We start from the raw sequence: 6,000 nt of genomic DNA, 5'->3' as shown, positions 1-6,000 counted from the left end.
GTCTTTAATTGAAATGTTTAGTTATACATATACAATATAACTAATAAAATAGATGGATTTATATCTGCAGTCTTGCTATTTATTTTCTATTAACTCCATCTATTTTTATTTCATATTTTTTCTCTTCTGCCTTCTTTTGAATAATCAGCTTTTTTGCTATTCTATTATTCTCCTCTATTAGCTATTCTTGAATATTTTAATAATTAGCTAGAGATTCAATACAAACTCCTTATGTTCTACAGTCTACCTTAAGCTAGTTGTTTTTACCACCTCCTGAGGGTGCAAGAACTTTACAACACATGTAATCAATTCACTGTCCTCAGTCTTTGTGCTATTGCTGGCATATATTTTTACTTCTCCATGTTATATATTTCACAATACATCATAATTATTTTTAACAGTTATTTGTTTATATTTTTCAGATATATTTACCCAATCCAGTGCTCTTTATTTCTCTTTCTTGCAGTTTTATGCTTTCATCTGGGATAACTTTCTTTCAGCCTGAAGAGTCTATTTTAAAATTTTTTCTAGAAAAAATCTGCTGGCCATGACTATTTTCAACTTATTTTTGTCTAAAACATTTTTATTTTACATTTATTTATGAAGAATATTTTCTCTGAGTATAAAATGTTAGGTTGGCTGCTTTTTTTTCTTTCAGGTTTCAGAGATGCCTTTCTATTTTCTCCTGGCACCTATAATTTCTGATAAAAAGTCAGCTGTAAGTTTTATTGTTGTTCCTTTAAAGGTTATATGTCTCATTTCTCTGACTATATTTAGGGTCATCTCATTCTCTTTGGTTTTCAGCAGTCTGACTGTGGTGTGCTTCAGTGGGGTTTTCTTTTACTCTACGTAAGATTCACCAGTCTGCAGTCTGTGAGTTGATAGCCATTCAACAAAAGAAAAGAACAGCAGCTACCATTGAAATCTCCACCTGATTAGACTTACAATAATCCACACTGTCATTCTCTAATATCCATCTGATTTTTTGCACAAGCCAAACAACCAAGTTAAGTGGGAGAGGTAGTAGAAAGCAACACCCCTATGTCTTCCCAATTTTAGGTGGTGGCACTAAATCACTAATATTCTCCTTGAGGCATGGTATTGCTTTTGGTTTATTTTTTTCAAATAGAGGACTACGTTCATAGGTTTATATCATGAGAGTCCCTCATTCTATGGGTCAGTGGAACAACTGAGGATCTTGTCAGATAACAAGTATGTCTATTACAACTCACATTCAGGATCTGAAGAATTAACAGGATGGCTCATGGACCTACTGGACCCATTGATAAATGATGTCAACTGATGTTCACAAGCCCTCATCAGGCTTGAAGGACCAGAGTGTCTTTATGGTCGCCAGGAATTATTACATGTTAGCTCAGTGACAGTGCCCCCAAATCCCTGAAAGATCTGGATATTTCCTTTCCCTTGGTGAACAGTTATTCTGCTAAACGATCGCGAAGCTCCTTCGGGAGGGCTAGAAGGAAAATATACAGCATGAACTTGTTGGGTTATCCTCAGCTGTACCCAGACTCACCTTCATTTGCATGACTCTGTGTCTATGAACTGACTGAGGTTTGGGATTTGGCAAGGGGCTGTGAATCTCTATTGAGGTGGCTTAAGTCAAGCTTTGGTTTACTCAGAACTAGAATTGTACTCATCTAAAAGGACACAGTAAACTGCTTACCTGTTTCAGTCCTTGGGACTTCATGACCAATTCGCCTCTGTCAAAGATCCCTGTAAGCTAAACTATTCAGATTGCTACTCTAGCTCTTTTGTGCAAGATTTCACCTCCTAAATTAGACTGCATGTGGCCTTCTTAATGACTTGAACCACAATCTCTTAAATCAAAGTCTTTCCTTCAAAAGCTACTTTAGTCCAGCTGACTACAAAAGATCATTTAACTGTTTGGTCACTGTGTGCCATGGACCACTGTCCCACTGCCAGCACTACTTAGATACTTACTGTTTTCAAATCCATTTCAGACATTAGTCCCAGATTTCTATTTCTTTAAGGATCTTTTGTCATCAATTCTGTATCAATAATACTTGTTGGTTGGAGACAACAGAATCCATAGTAACTACTCTAGGCAGGCATGTCAGATGATCCTAGACGACCCTTATGCTCAAGTATTTGCCGGAAGGACTCACAGGACTCAGATTCTTATACTCATGGTTATAGTTTATTACAGCAAATGGATACAGATTAAAATCAGCAAAGGGAAAAGGTACATGGGATGAAATCCAGGAGAAACTTGGTCCAGGCTTCCAGGTATCTTCTCTGCTGGAGTCACATGGAGATACACTTAATTGTCTCTGCAATAATGTGTAACACATATGAAGTAGCTTCCTGGTTGGCAAGACTTCATAAATTTTGCCATTATTTGAAGATAACCCACACCTTGGTGTCCAGGGTTTTCACAGGTATTAGTGGTCAGTCACATAGACATATAGTACCTGTATGACTTCTATTCCAGCCACCGCAAACTTCTCCTCTCCCTGCTGGCTCCTGAGCCAAAAACAGGCATTTACCATAAATCACTTTGTTAGGATGAACTTATCTGGCCAAACTGATACAGCATGACCCACAGCCTCAGGTATATAAAACACTCTCATCAGGCAGAATATTTCAGGGTCTCAGAGGTTAGTCAGGGGCTAGTCAAGGACCAATCCTGAAGGCAGGCCTTTTTTTTTTTTTTTTTTTTTTTTTTTGAGACGGAGTCTTGCTCTGTCGCCCAGGCTGGAGTGCAGTGGCATGATCTCGGCTCACTGCAAGCTCCACCTCCCAGGTTCACGCCATTCTCCTGCCTCAGCCTCCGGAGTAGCTGGGACTACAGGCGCCCGCCACCACGCCCAGCTAATTTTTTGTATTTTTAGTAGAGATGGGGTTTCACCGTGTTAGCCAGGATGGTCTCGATCTCCTGACCTGGTGTTCCGCCTGCCTCAGCCTCCCAAAGTGCTGGGATTACAGGCGTGAGCCACCACGCCCAGCCAAGGCAGGCCTTTTTTTGGAACCTACAGGGTTTGACCAACCCAGGACTGCTGAGTTAACCCTCTCCTGTGCAGCAAGAAAAGATTTATTTAAAAAAAAAATGGAAAATCACAGTTTAATCAGACGGGATGAAAAGACAGCTTCTAGCTTGTATTTCTGAGAACATTTCCCAGAACCATATCATAAAACTGGCCTGCTAAGGAAGATGTCTCTGCTGACCCAGAACAAGGTTAAATTGTGTGTGGTTTATGGTTATATATGGGAATGCCCTGATTCTTACGGAAAACATGCTGGGATAAAGTGTTACAAAGTCTGTAACTTATGACAAATGGGTCCATAGCTGGAGATAACAGATAAATGGATAGACAGAACAAATATGGCCAGATATAAACTACCAGGACATCTAGCTAAAGAAAATATGGTTATTGATTATACTATTCTCTAAACTTTTCTTTAGATTTAAAAAATGACCAAGAAATAAGGAAGTACAAAAAACTATGGCATGTTTCATATGAGAAGTGTTTGACATAAAAGGGAAATTGGGAGGCTGGGTGTGGGGCTCATGCCTGTAATCTTAGCACTTTGGGAGGCTGAAGTGGGAGGATTGCTTGAGCCCAGGAGTTCAAGACCAGTCTGGGTAACATAGTGAAACCTAATCTCTACCTAAATAAATATATATATAATAAATTGAAAAAAAGAGAGAAATAGGAGAAAAGCTACTGAGAGCTAGATAGTAGGTTTAGTAGGTTTGAAAGTTATGAAGAAGTTCAGACTGAAGGACTTCTAGATGTGAGGAGATTACAATCAGGTAATAAAACATAGTACAGTTGACACTTGGCACACATAGTGAGAAATACCACAGAAATATGGAAAAAAAGGAAAATATGATTGTCTTTGGGTGTTAACCTGTTGGCTTATTCACATATGGACCAAAGCAGAGTTTGTTATAAGTCACTTAAAAAAAAAGAGAAATGGCTTCCAGGCCTGCAAGATATAATGGAAGCCTGACATTTCTAAAGAAAAGGGCTAGTCATCAATGAAAACACTGGATAGAATCAGACTAGGAAATGCTGGCTGTAACTTCCTAGGGGGTATTTGCCCAAAAGCTTCAACATACTCTCATTCCCGTCAATGATGTTTCATGGAAGTTGAATGTATCAGGTATCAGTTGTCCAGTTCTTTCAGTTCCTGTTCTGTCACTTCCCTTTGTCTAGATTTCAAGCTTCCTAAGAAGCTTCTGTTATGTGGGGACCCTGTGTGTCTTCTTGCAGGTAAAAAATGCTCTGGTCACCTGCATACCCGTCCTTTCCAGCATTCCAGTCCCTCTGATGGGTACTTTTCAATTTAAATCAATAAACTGGCATTCCGATTTTATAATTCCATCTCTTGAGTTTGTTAAATGTGAGTTTGATTGGTGGGCTGGCTTAAATCAGTTTCTAAGCCTGCAATCATGAGGGCCAGACCTGAACTCTAGTCAACTCACCAAGTTTGGCTCGTTTGTTCATTTGTGTGGCAAATGCGATTGGTGCCCTGGATCTTCCTACTGTATAGTATGCCAGTCCTAGTTTCAATTGCCAGCTCCTGCATTTCTTGCTTAGGGCTCTCTCGGACCAGCTGGAGCTGCTGTGTCCCAACCACAGCAAGCCAGCCAGATGAGGATAACAACATTATACACTCACAGGATAATTGTGAAGTGTGTGTTCTACACTGGCTCCCAGAGTTCTTCAACATAAGCAAATTCCACTTGCCCAAAGTGGACACTTGATTGATAACACACCCTTTTTGGTTTCCTCCCTTCCATAACTCACTTACTTTCTTACCAGTGTTTCTAGGGATCACCTCCCAAATAAATTACTTGCACTGAAATCATTGTCTTAAGGTCTGTTTTTGGGAGAAACACAAACTAAGACAACTTCGTCCATTCATTCATCGTATATTGAGCTTAATCAATTATTAATAAGTCCTTAAGGCACAAAATAAGTCCTTAGCAACATGTTATCTCTTTTCTCATCACAATATTATCCCCTTTACAAATGAAGAAATCGAGGTTGAAATAAATTAAGTAGCTGACTCAGTATCACATAATCAGGACAGAGTGCTGGAAAGGATTGATGGCAGATGAAGATGGCTGAGACTCCTAGATGCCCAGTCTTGAATGGACAGTATAAAAAATGAGTTTTCTGCTGGGGTAATAATTTGAGAATAAGATTGCTATGAAGCAATGAAAAAAGGGATTATTGAATGAGGAAACATTTCAATGAAATATATTTTTGAAATTTTTGTTTTCTAGGAAAGCAACATGCTACAATAAGAGCACACACACATACACCTGTGGGTTTAAATCCTAGCACTACTAGTTTTTAGCTGTAAGACATGGGCAAGTTGCTTACTTACTCTAAGCTCAATTTTCTAATCCATAAAGTATATAATATCCAAGAATGTTGTATGAATTAATGAGATTTATTTAAAAACTGGCACCTAATGAGTGTACAAATTTAATCTGCAGAAATGTACTGTCCTTTCAGGAACTTTGTGGTAAGTACTGAAATATGGATGCAGTGAGTACTATGCTTAGCAGTAACTTAAAAAAAGAAGCAATATAAAATTTGTATGTCATAAATGATATCTATATTACTATCTTTAAAAATCTTGGTCTTTCCATATGTAGTATGCTAACTTAATGTTACAAAATAAAAGTAAAATCAATAATTTTAAAAAGTCAAGCTTTAAGTATAAAATTTTGTTTGAAGCAATGCCAAAGAATCCACATAGTAACATTTATCATTTTGATAACAGAATTTTGTGTTCTGTATGTGGGCCTCAAGCAGTACTATAACAAAATAGTGTATCAATTATAAATGATACTCATGATTCTTCCCTAGTCAGATGTTTTTTTCAGTTGAGAGATTCTGAAGAAAAACAGTAAGTGTAGAATGTCTGTACCATCTTTAATACTAAGATTTAATTGAATCAATGCATTTCCTTAGATTTAAAAATCATTTTGTTAGAGTC

The sequence above is a fragment of the Gorilla gorilla genome, chromosome 16 (genome assembly GCF_029281585.2).
Source record: "Gorilla gorilla gorilla isolate KB3781 chromosome 16, NHGRI_mGorGor1-v2.1_pri, whole genome shotgun sequence".
NCBI classification, from domain to species: Eukaryota; Metazoa; Chordata; class Mammalia; order Primates; family Hominidae; genus Gorilla; species Gorilla gorilla.
This window is presented reverse-complemented; position numbering follows the sequence as displayed.